This window comes from Pyxicephalus adspersus, chromosome 1 (assembly GCF_032062135.1).
Source record: "Pyxicephalus adspersus chromosome 1, UCB_Pads_2.0, whole genome shotgun sequence".
Lineage (NCBI taxonomy): Eukaryota > Metazoa > Chordata > Amphibia > Anura > Pyxicephalidae > Pyxicephalus > Pyxicephalus adspersus.
Genome location: NC_092858.1, coordinates 60,274,095 through 60,286,741, shown reverse-complemented (window position 1 = coordinate 60,286,741; position 12,647 = coordinate 60,274,095). Strand labels below are relative to the sequence as shown.

At 44.8% G+C, this 12,647-nt stretch overlaps 1 protein-coding gene across 4 annotated transcripts in view; it reads right to left on the bottom strand.

The window, feature by feature from the left end:
* The window catches only part of FARP1 (FERM, ARH/RhoGEF and pleckstrin domain protein 1), a 100,268-nt gene extending 98,101 nt beyond the window's left edge, over positions 1 to 2,167 (bottom strand). For 2 of the 4 annotated variants that reach the window (XM_072411306.1, XM_072411314.1), the window contains exon 1: positions 1,845 to 2,167. The gene's annotated coding sequence lies outside the window, so the exon portion shown is untranslated. The remainder of the gene's footprint in view (positions 1 to 1,844) is intronic. The other 2 variants (XM_072411321.1, XM_072411331.1) reach the window with 2 other exon arrangements.
* Between the last annotated feature and the right edge of the window lie 10,480 nt (positions 2,168 to 12,647).

Here is a 12,647-nt window from a genome sequence, read left to right as displayed (position 1 = left end):
TATAGGCGAAAAGCGTCAGTAGCGACATTCATTTTTCAACCCCCTATGAGTCAATGTCTTGCTCTTCACATCCCCCGTGGCATATTGCCCAGGGGATTGTAGGAACATGAAGTATATGTACTAAATGTGTGATGTAACACTGTATAAGTTCTGTCTACTTTTTTAATACACTGCAGCATTTAAAATACCCAACTTTCTCTTATTCTTTATTCATTCACCATGGTGGATTAATGAATGACTGATCAGTAATGACTGCTGTACTTTCATATGAAGGGGAACACCGCAGGGTACTGCTTGCTTGCCCTCCCCCCCTCCTCTCCATACAACAGAACAGCGATAAAACTTGCTGGAGTGATTTATGTATAGCAGTAGCTAGGAACATGAAATGTATACAATAGGATTATATTTATAAAAGTGGAGTTTGACTTGAATATAGGACAAAGCTTCTCATCAGCAACTTTCAGGAGGTCATTTCACATATAAATCTATTGATCCATTCAATCTATTGAAAAAGGAAAGTAGTAAGGGAAAACTCTCATCTCCTGTATATTATCATCATTGTACTTTTACTACAACATACTGAAATATATAGAATGAAAACAAGCACCAGCCTCATATCTGTGCCAGCTACAAAAATCACTAGAGGTGCAGCCATTAGAAATACTCCATGAGGGATAATATTCCCCTATAAATACTAGGCATGGACACAAAAACATCACACATGCAGCAATATTCACCATTGTGTTTATTAATCACACATAAAAACAAACCAATTCATTCTTTTAATTATAAAACAAAAACTAAAAAAGGTGAAGCCCTGCAAGTTGCCCATAATTTCTACACCAAAAAACAAGGAAGTGTTTGGAGGGTAACATGAGCTGTATGTGAGCACAGCAGTAACCCTACACTTCTCTCCCCACCTCCTACAAAGCTCACCTAATGAACACAACCATTCAACACAACACTGCAGCTGCTGAAAGCATCCATACAGCCCCTGCTTATGGAAAAATACCCTGGAAGAGTCCACAAAACACTGCTAAATCTGTAGTCTGCATTGATTGCACAGCATTGTAGGCTCTGATTGTGTGTGTATATCACAGTGTGTGATTGTGGCGATATTGTGACCAGGACTGACACATGCCCCCTGTACAGGGCCTGTCTGATAGCACATCATTACATCACAAAGCCTAAGGAAAATCCAGAACAATTGTCAATATTCACATGTAGGCTGGCACAATAGCCAAACCTCGCTGCATGTAATGTATGATTGTGGGCACATTGGCAATTCTGGAGAGGGATCGGCTCGTTTGGTTGTGTAACACATGGGCATAGTTCATTGTACTGTGCTCAGCATGCAGCCACTAGCCCACATTCCTACACTGAATATTTGCCCCATATACTATACTACCCCAGCCATTTACCCCTGGAAACTGCCACCCATGTCTTTGTTCCCTTCTCTCACATGAGATTTATGGCTGACAGCTCATCCTCTGTCTCCTCCTCAATCACACCTTTATTCATGCCCATACCCCCTCTGCCTGCCCCCATTTATCTCACCTGCCACCTCTACACCCCCATTCATCTGACCCCCCCTTTATTCATATACCTGCCCCCTCTACACGCCCCCAAACATCTCACCTGCCCCCCATTCATCTGACCCCCCCTATACATCTCACCTGCCCCTAATTCATATACCTGCCCCCTTCCCACCCCCATACATCTTACCTGCCCCCCATTCATCTGATCCCCCCCTATTCATATACCTGCCCCCTCTACCCCTCCCCCTGCTGGTTCCCCCTGGGCCGTGTATGGGGCAGATTCGGATCTCGGGGGGTCTTTGTTACCTCTCGGTGCCGGCTCCCCGGGTGTATGTGCGGCTCACGCCGTTATATGTGTCAGCGCACAGCTCTCCCGAGTGTCGGCTTCTGTCTCCGCCGTGTGTCGGTCCCTTCACCCCCGGGGCTTGGCTGCCATTAATGTGCGGGGCCAGTGTGAAGGCAGCGGGATGGGATGAGGCTCAGGGTCGCCATTGTCGGAACAGCTCTACAAAGTGGATTTTCCGAGCCTCTGCTTTCCTGGAGGAGGGGTGTAGACGAGCAATGCTGCCTCCTTCTGACCGGCGGGAGCGGGAAGATGAGCCGAGTAACAGCCGCTCTCCCCTCCTCCTCCCCCCGTCCTCTCACATCCACTCCGAGCCAGCCGTCTCCCCCTCCCCGCTACCCCCTGGGAGGAGAGAGAGCGACGTGTGCTGCGGGATGGCACGGCGGGACACAGCACCCTCTAGTGGCCGCACTGCTCACATACAATAGGTGCTGCTGGGCCCCCGTATGCACAGCACACAATATAAATCAGTCTTCGTTTTTACATGGACATGTTTCAGGGATTCCCTGCTTTATATACAACATTCAAACCCCACAATACATTAGTGTGGTCAGTGGGAGCAATCCCTTACAGTGTTGGCCAGTGTGATGAATGTCACAGATAGCCAAAAAAAACTCTCAAGGTGTCAAACTCTGGTCCGCAACATCCTTTTTTTTGGCCCACAAAGGAATCCTAAATATGAATTGCAGCGGGCCCGCCGTTGCATTGAATTAGCGCCACTACTACAATCCCCGGCATCACTCGCGTCTAAGGACCAGCGTGCTCTCTATGTGTGGCCCCGCAATAAACCGTTTTATAGATGCAGGGAATTGTAGTGGCTGTGCTTAAGTAAGGAGGGAGTTCCAGCCACTCGAGGTCTGAGCCTGCAATGGGAGAGTGGGTGGGTTGTGCCCTGAGACATTCCCCCGCCCACCACTGGAGCCTGCAATGTCTCTGCGAGATGTGGTCCACGGCTCTGGCCGGTGCACCTACCTCTCAGATGGCCGCGGGTTGGGGCTCTCTGCTGTAGGGCATCATGACATCACTCTGGGGGAAGTTTCTTCCCCTTTGAGTGACACACAGCTCCCCGCTAATGCTCGGTCTGGGGCCCAAACATTTAGTGGTTCATGACATCCAAAAGATTGGGGACCACTGCTGTAGGGCGTACACTGCCTATAGATGATATAAAGGTATTTTCTGCTACACCGGTGGCTTCTATATTAAAGCAGAACTAAATCTTCGCAGCTCACCTATCCCATTCCACTGCCAGGCACTGCCATCTTTCTTCTCTTCTTCCTTTTCTGGACAATCTTCAGCTATCTTGATTGGCTGTGCCAGCATGATGTCATAGGTGCACTCATTCATTCATCTTCATTCATTCATCTCAGCACACACAAGGGAAGTGGGGATTGCTACGGTTCTTTGGCTACCAAGCCTGACGCTGCACATTTGCAACTCAGCTTTGACTTTCAGAAATCCGAAGCGATCAGGCAGGTAAGACACATTATTGCAGAAGGGACCTGTCCTATGTTGCAATAATGATCTGTCTGATCATACTAACTAAAACTTTGTTTAAGGAACTTTAGTAAAGACAATTCCAGTGTCCCTACCAAGGAGATGCATCTGTTGTTCTAGTGGACACAAAATTGTATAGTAACCGGAAGAGAAGGGAGGTGAGACTGAAGGAAGGCAAAAAACTTTCCCTCACTTTGGAGAGATTTCTTCACATCCAACGCTGTGATTGAATCACCCCAGCTCCTAGCTATTACTTGCTTAGCAGCCATAAATACATACATACATAGTTGGAATTGCTTATTGCCAAGTTGTACTGGTTTGAAGTAAAATCGAGCGGACCATGGATCCTTGGGAATATATATTTAAAATAACCCATTCAACAGTTTAAACACTCTGCTCCAGAATCCATTAACAAAAGGACATGTCCACCAGGTATGTATGACTGTCCTTTCCTCCTGACAGCCCCGGAATCATAACCCTGAATTATAACCTGGAAGATAAGCATAACTTTAAATGCTGACTCAAGGGTTGTAACATTTCTCAAACACATAGCTGTTTTGGACCACGCATGAGTCCATTCTTCAGCCAATCATTTACTTTCCAAATTATGTTCCCAGTTGGATACATATTTATGTAAATGAGGATTCCCCATCTTATTGAGCTTGTTGTATAGTATAGAAATCAGATTTGAAGTTAACAGAGTCCTTAAACAAATATGCTCCATCATGGAGAATTGTAATGGGCGCTCTTTATGCTGAATTAAGAAAAGAATCCAGTGACGTAACTGCAAATACCTAAAATATTCTCGACCTGGGACATCATGTTATCACGGATAGTGTTCCAACTAATAACTTCCGATCTATCCAACAGTGAATAAACAGTGGAATAAATATAATCAGACCACAATTTAAATGCAGATTGTTGCTCCCACCCTGGAATAAATGTTGGGTTATTTAGAATTGGAAGCAGAGGGAGGAATGGGGACAATATTTACCAGAGAATCTGATTGAATCCCAGCAGTGGAACATGTGTCGCAAATGCAGGGTCATACCTAGTGGCCTGAGTTTAGCAGAGATCCAAGGAAGCGCTTGTACATCTATAGGGTGACATATGTGTTCCTCAATCTGGACTCATAAAGGAGCCATTGATCCAGCATTTAATGAACATATAGGAGCAATATGACTCGCTTGTTAATATTTAAGAAAGTTAAGTACCCCCAAACCTCCTGAATTTTTAGAAACTAACAATGTTTTCTGAGGTATCTGCGGCTTTTTGTCCTTTCATACAAAGGACATACCTGATTTTTGTAATCCCCACAATTATTTAAGAGGAACAGTAACCAGGGGTGTCCTGAATAGATATAATAGTTTTGGTAAGATTGTCATCTTAACTGAGTTGGATCTCCCAATCCACGATAGTGGGAGATTCATCCACCTAGAGAGCATTTCCTTGAGTTTAGTAAGCAACAGTTTAAAATTGGCATCATATAGCTGGTCATGCTTCCCTCTGAGCTTAATACCCAAGTAAAATAGGTATTGATTGGACCATTTCAATTTGAATGCACTCTGGATCCCAGCAAGAGTAGCAGGGTGATATTCATAGCCATAGATTTTTCCTCATTAATTACCAGACTAGATACCTGAGAGAATTCCTATAAGACAGTTACTAAATTTGGTAGGGAAATAGTAGGTTGAGTGATGGAGAGCATAATATCATCTGCAAAAAGGAGCAACAGGGCAGACAATCATGTCATAAGCTGCGGTTGAAAACCCCATTAAGGAAGGATGTAAAATAAATAGTCCCATGAAAGGGAGTCAAATGCCTTATGTACATCCAAAGCTAATAACAAGCTTAGGATGCTCCTAGAATGGGCTAAATGTAGTAGATCAATAATTTTCTTCTTCGTACGTATCAGGAGTGTCAAACTTACCTCTTCCTCACTAAAGGGCGGGCATCCCTCTCCTGCGCATGCTTGCAGTTCTGAAGCTGGGGGTGCCTCTGTTTCCAAGCTCAATTCTGTCTAATCCGCTGGCCAATCAGAAGATAGCCTCCTGATCAGCCCTGGCTATTTAACTAGCTCACAGACTGCACTTTGTGTTCATGCAATAAGTTATTCTAGTGGCTAGAGCTCCCCAGTTCTGTGATCTAGTTCCTGTACACCTGCTGCTTAATCAAGTGTTTCCTGGGTCCAGCTCCTGTGTTAACCCCTCATTGTCTAGTCTGTTGGTTCCCAGCCAACTTCCCTGTGCTGTTCCAGTGTTCCTGTCTGTCTGTGGATATCCCTGCATCACCTGTACCTCCTTTTGCTTCCAGTGTCTCCTGTGTTCCCTGTGCCCATAGTGGCCCCTGTGTTACTACTGTCTGTCTCCTGGATTCCTGGCTGTTGACCCCTGGTGTGTGACCTGACCTATCCTGCTTGCTGCCTGCTTCGACCCTGGCTTTCCTTGACTATCCTTCTGCATTGTGATTTGGTACCGTGCTTTGCTCACCTTGGTGTGCCCAAAGACCGCAACCTGGCAGTAACCAGCGGCGCAACTTCTTCACCATCAGAGACTGGAGAAAACCTGGTTACTGCTTAGACCCTGCGCCTTGGCCATTCTCAGGGCTCACACAACCTCTGTGCAAGCCTTAGCGCCCCCTAGTGGTCCTGTCTCTCTGTGCGTGACAGTTTGCACTAACCATGACTACACCCTCCATGACTTTAGCGGGCCCAAACCAGTTACTTTCCCAGAGGCTTGATGCCCAGGAAACTACCCAAATCCAGGTGCTTTGCCAGCTTCATGCACTTTCTGCTCGCCTGGATCAACTGTTTGTTTCTCCACGTGCACCTGCTGCATTAAACTTGCCACCTCCACAGTTATTCTCCGGTGACCACAAGACCTGCTGTGGCTTCATCAATCAGTGCAGCATCCATTTTGAACTTCAGCCACATAACTTCTCCACTGACCGGGCCAAAGTGGTATATATCATATCCTTGCTGTCTGGAGAAGCTCTGGCATGGGCATCACCAGAGGAAGAATCCTGTTACCCGCAATATTGAAGCCTTCCTGAGCCTCCTCAAAAAGGTGTTTGACGAACCCGTGCACACCTCCTCTACAGCTAGCGCACTCCTGCCTCTCCGCCAAGGGTCGCTTACTGGGAGTCAGTATGCGGGACAAATTCGTACCTTGGCAGCTGAACTCGCTTGGAACAATGAGGCGCTCCACACCACCTTCTGCCAAGGCCTTTCTGACCACGTGAAGGACAAGTTGGCTGGTCGGGAGATTCCCCTTGTCTCTGGATGATCTGATCTTCTTGGCCATCCAGATAGACATTCGCTTCCAAGAACGTTTCCAGGAGAAATCTTGCCCACGGAAAGCCTTTGTCCCGTGACTGGCACCCCTCTTTCAGCAGCCTTTGCAAACTCCAGCCTCCCCTCTTCCCCCGTCTCCCACGTCTCTCTTTCTCCGTCTCCTCCCCTCTTCCCCCGTCTCCCCCGTCTCTCTTTCTCGCCCAGCCTTCCCCCGTCTCCCAAGAACCTATGCAGCTAGGCCAATCAAGGTTATCCTTATAGCAGCGGACCCGGCGCCTCTCTTCTGGTCTCTGCCTTTACTGTGGACAGAAGGGACATGTTATCAAATCTTGCCCTCAGAGGCCGGGAAACTTCAGCGCCTAGCATGCTCTGAGGGGGGCTTGCTTGGTCACTCTTCTCTTCCCTCCAGTCAGCGACCCTCCATAGCCATTAAGCTTCACCACAACAACTCCACACTAGCCCTTGAGGCCTTCATTGACCCTGGAGCAGCTGGGAATTTCATTTCGGCCACCCTTCTCAAGGAATGTGGTTGGCCTATGGAGTCATTATCTCAGCCTCTGCGAATCACTGCAGTGGATGGTACCCCTTTGTCATGTGGACTGATCCGCTTCCAGACCCGACCTATACAAATTTCTGTTGGTGTGCTTCACCACGGGGCCATAAGTTTTCTTGTTCTTCCTCAAGCGAGCTCTGCAGTTATCTTGGGACTCCCATGGCTTCAACAGCACTGTCCTGTGCTTGATTGGACTATTCCTGAGGTATTGGCTTGGGGGTCCCTCGTGTCACTCCTCATGCCTTGCCAAGCTCATGCCTACCAGGCCTCTTGCTTTCTCCACTCCTGAAGTTGCTCCGTCCATTCCAACTCAGTATATGGATTTCCAGGATTCCAAAGTGTTCTTTAAGCATGATGCTGAACAGCTACCTCCCCACAGGCACTACGGTGTGCACTAGGGTGCAATAGACCTCATTCCAAATTCCACACCTCCCAGAGTTCAGGTGTTCCCTCTTAATCTCCCAGAAACCAAGGCTAAGACTGACTACATCAAAGAGAATTTGCAGAGGGGGGGTTATACGCAAGTCCTCTTCCCCTGCAGATGCAGGGTTTTCCTTCCAGAAAAAAGATGGGACACTCCGACCATGAATTGACTACTGAGGTCTAAACGATCACAATAAAGAAACGCTACCCTTTGACCGTCTCCGCGGTGCACAGATCTTCACCAAACTAGAGCTCCAAGGTGCATATAATCCAATTCGGATCAAGGAAGGGGATGAATGGAAAACAGCATTTAACATCAGAGATGGCCACTATGAGTACCTTGTGTTGCTCTTCGGTTTCTGCCCTGGCTGTTTTCCAGCACTTTGTGAATGAGGTGTTTTGTGATCTTTTATACATCTGTGTTGTGGTTTACCTGGATGACATTTTGTTTTTTTCCCCTGACTTGCCTACTGACAGACAACATGTTGGCTTGGTCTTACAGCGGCTCAGAGACAACGGACTGTATGTGAAGGCAGAGAAGTGCCTGTTTGAACTTCCCCAGGTACCCTTCCTGGGTTACATTGTTTTTAAAGAAGGCCTCGCAATGGATCCGCAAAAGGTTGCAGCTATTTCCAACTGGCCTCTGCCTTGCGGTCTTAAGTCTACTCAGCACTTCCTGAGATTTACAAATCTATTACCGGCAGTTTATCAGGAATTACTCCACTCTGATAGCTCCTATTATGGTTCTGACCCGGAAGAATGTGGACCCAAAGAATTGGCCCTCTGAGGCTATTGAGGCCTTTCATTCTTTAAAGGAAGCTTTTCTTTCTAGTCCAGCTCTGGTTAGGCCAGACGTCACCAAGCCCTTCTCCATTGAGGTTGAGACCTCCTCTGTCGGAGTGGGAGCTATTCTCTTCCAGACCCCCACTGGAGCCTTACGCCCCTGTGCCAAATTCTCCCAGCGGGGAGGAATTACTCCATTGGGGACAGGGAGTTCCTAGCCATCAAGCTAGCTCTGCAGGAATGACGATACCTCTTGGAGGGTTCCCCTCACAAGGTCACTATTTTTACTGACCACAACTTCCAGTACCTGCAATCAGCTAACCACCTCAACCCACCGGCAGGCTCATTGGTCTCTAATCTTTTCTGGGTTTGATTTTATCATTACGTTCAAACCTGGTTTTGCTAATTTCAGAGCTGACACTCATCCTTGCTCCTTAGTGGTCCTTCCTCTCCGTGCGTGACAAGGAGCGTGTGTGCCTGGTCCAAATCACACCTGATCCTTATGGATAAGAGGGTAAAAATTTGTTTAATCTTGTTGCCAATATTTTTGTTAGTATTTTGATATTCATATTAAGCAGTGAAATGGGCCTGTAATTATAGGGGATCTAACTCATCTTTGCCTGGCTTGGGTATCATTAACACATGGGCTAACAACGACGAATGAGGATGCTGTGGATGACCTTTTAGGGAATTAAAAAAATTTGCCAGATGAGGTAGCCAATTGATCCTGAAATTTCCTATAATAAAGTGCTAATTAACCGTCTGACCCTGGAGTCTTACTGGTCTTCATTGATTTAATAGCAGCATGAATTTCTTCTATAGCAATGTCTGCTGCTGGCGTATCTCCTATCTCGCTGGAAATAGTGGGAAGATTTAGTTCAGCAAACAACTCATTTGTTAGGGAAGTCTTAAGGCAGCTGGAGAATTATACAGGTTCACCAAAATATCCCTAAAACGCTCCACAATGTTAGAGGGGTTTGCTGTAATTGACACATTTGCTTGCTGTAACCAAATAGAGGTGAAGCCAGATTTGGCGTTAAGCAATTTGGCCATCACCGATCCCAGTTTGTTGGCTCTCGCACAGAATTTCTGCTTGGACCAGCTGATTTGCTTTTCTACATGGCTATCCAGCAGTAGGTTGAGTTCTGTTCCTGTTTGCTGGACTAACTTTATATATACTTTCTTATCAAGCGTGGCTTTCTACCTAGATTCCAGTTGTCCAAGAGAAGAAATAAATTCTGAAATACTTTAATTTCTTACTTTTTTCCATTGAGATGCAATCTGTATTAGATATCCCCTAATCGTTGCCTCATGGGCAACCCATAAAGTTATGGGTGAATTCACTGAATCAACATTAGTTGTAAGATATTGAGAAATATGATCCCCCATTATTTTCACCGTTCCAGGATATGATAACATGGCATTGTTCAATCGCCAGTGAAATTCAGATGATTTGGGAATTAATGACCCACATGCCATAGCACTGGAAAATGATCAGACCAGGGGGTTGCCATAATTTTAGAAGTGGATACACAAGGTAATATTTGCTGTAGAACAAAAATATGATCAATTCTATTGAAACTGTTATGGGAGGTATAGTAATAGGTAAATCAAAAATAATAAATTATAGGTAAAATCTTTCATTGTGGGATGAAATTCCCACCATACATCTATTAATTGTTGATCAGATAAAAGTTCCACAAACTTCTGGGAATTCAAAAAGATTAATCCTAAATGTCCCTATGTTGGAGAGTATGACCTGTCAGTTTACCATTCAGGACAAGATTAGTATCTCCCATCACCAAAAGGGTGCCTTTTTTGTGTTTGGCAATTAATTTAAAAGAATTGTTGGAAAAATAAATTTGATGGGCATTCGGGGCATAATAGTTCACTATAGTTATTTCTATATCAAACAGATAACCTTGTAATATCAGGTAGTGACCAGTAGGGTCCGCAATTTTCTTAGTGCATTGGAAAGGCGTATTTTTATTAAAAGCTATCAAAACCCTCTTTTCTTTTCCTGAAACTGGCTTGAAGAATTTGAGAATTTCTTGTGAAAGTATGAGGGCTAAAGGATTGCGAGAATCTTGTCTCTAAACAAAGAATATTCGCTCGCAAGGATGCATAATATTTGAATGCCTTCTTCCTTTTTTGTGGGGAGTTAAACCCTTGTACATTATGGGTAACAATTACACACTTCTCAGCCATCATACTGTGTACCATATTTTATATAAAATATATTATATTATATATAAATATAACTCAGATTTTCCATCATACACTGATGTGTAACACAATGCAGGATATAATGCAGGATATATAAAATAACTTTGAATAAAAAACATAAAAAAAACAATAAAAGAACAATAGGCCTGAGCCAACAGCCAACTCTCAAAACTCCCATAACTCTCAACCAGAAAATAGTTACCAAAGCATACTGTGCATAACTCTCAAAGAAGAAGTTATCTCCCACAATACTCATATGATATATAGTGTGCAAAAGGGAGACAAAGCATATCATTCCTGAGAAGACATGTGGTTGCATTTTGTCGATTAGGACTTCCGTGGTGGTGAATGTTTCTGACGCCTGATAGTTTCCCAAATGGAGGTAAGACGTGGAGATCTTTGAGATCTTGGCGAGTCCCTAGGGCTGGTAGATCCAGAAACCTGTTCTTGTAATGAAAAAGTTGAAAAATTGAAAAAGTTCCTGAGCTTTCTCTGTATTCGTGACTGAATATGTTTGACCCATATAGGTAAAGACCAGGTTGAAGGGAAACCCCATTTATATATGATATCCAATTCCTGTAGAGTGGTCAAAAGCGGCTTTAGGGCATTCCGCTTCTGTATAGTTTAAGGTGCCAAATCAGCAAAAATTTGATAGGAAAATTATCTAATAGACAGATCTTTTTTTATCTATGCTGCTTTCATGATGCCTTCTTTGGTCTTGTAAATGTGGGTTTAATAGGCACATCCCGTGGGGGACCATCAGGTTTTTTGAGACCCAAGGCTCTATGTATCCGATCACATTCCAATCTGTCTTGTAGTATATCAGGGAGTAGGTCCTGGAGCAAATCACCAATAAATGCAGGCAAATCCACAATTGATTCTGGTATGCCCCTGATCCATGGATTGTAATTTTGTTTTATTAGCTGTAATGTCTTGATCATGTGATTCAATCACTGTAATGGCGTCATCCATCTTGGTCCCCAGGTCATGTATGCGGGTCCGAGCTCCTTATTTCCATAGTAACATTTAGCTAAAGTTTATCAGTGGCCTGTGTTAGCTCTAATTGTAAAAGCTGCTTAAATCTCTCTAATAGTTCTGCATCTCTGCACTCATGGCTCACCTGCGCACTGGGTTTGGAAAGTGCTGGAGTATTCTTTTAGCAGAGCCGCAGGGGATAAAGGAGGCGTCTTTTCAGGAGATACAGAAGCCACCATCTTGCCTATCTGCCTCATGGCATGTGAGTGTGCTGGAGTCCAAAATTGCGATTTAGTCACCCCTGTGGATTTCCCCATCATCACCTGGAGGAAGAGAAGCAGGAAAGGTGAGTGCTGCGGTGCGAGATGTTTGCTGAGAACAAGTGCAAGGCTGACTACTTACCGGGGTAATGGAGAGCCAGATCAGTTTGCGGCCATCTTGAACGGCTGCTCACAAGCGCCCTGAAATTTTTTTACCTTTACCTATTACCTATTGAATGTTGCTTCTATTGTGAGGCACCAGTTTTATGGCATTCTGAGAAATCTGTCTGTGAGGATGCTATATAGACTGTATGCATCAAAGTGATGAGAAACACAGATATCCAGGGAAAAATTTTAATACAACAAATCACAGCACACATTATTCAATTCTGCTAAAAAAAACAATACAAAGTAATTTTAGTAGCTATACACAATGGGCCTGATTTAATAAAGCTCTTCAAGGCTGGAGAAGAAACACTTTCATCAGTGAAACTTGGGGATCCAGCAAACCTGGAGTGGATTTCTTCAGGCATTTGCCAGCAAATGTGTTGAATCCTGGACCAGATTCATTCCAGGTTTGCTGGATCACCTAGCTTCCCTGAAGAAAATGTATCCTATCCAGACTTGGAGAACTTTAATACATCAGGCCCAATAAATGTAGCAGGAAACCAGCCTCAATGCTTACCTGTGCCATCACCCATTCCTTGGAGCTGCACTACCTTGAAGAGATAGTGCCCCTGATTCATCAATGAAATCCGCG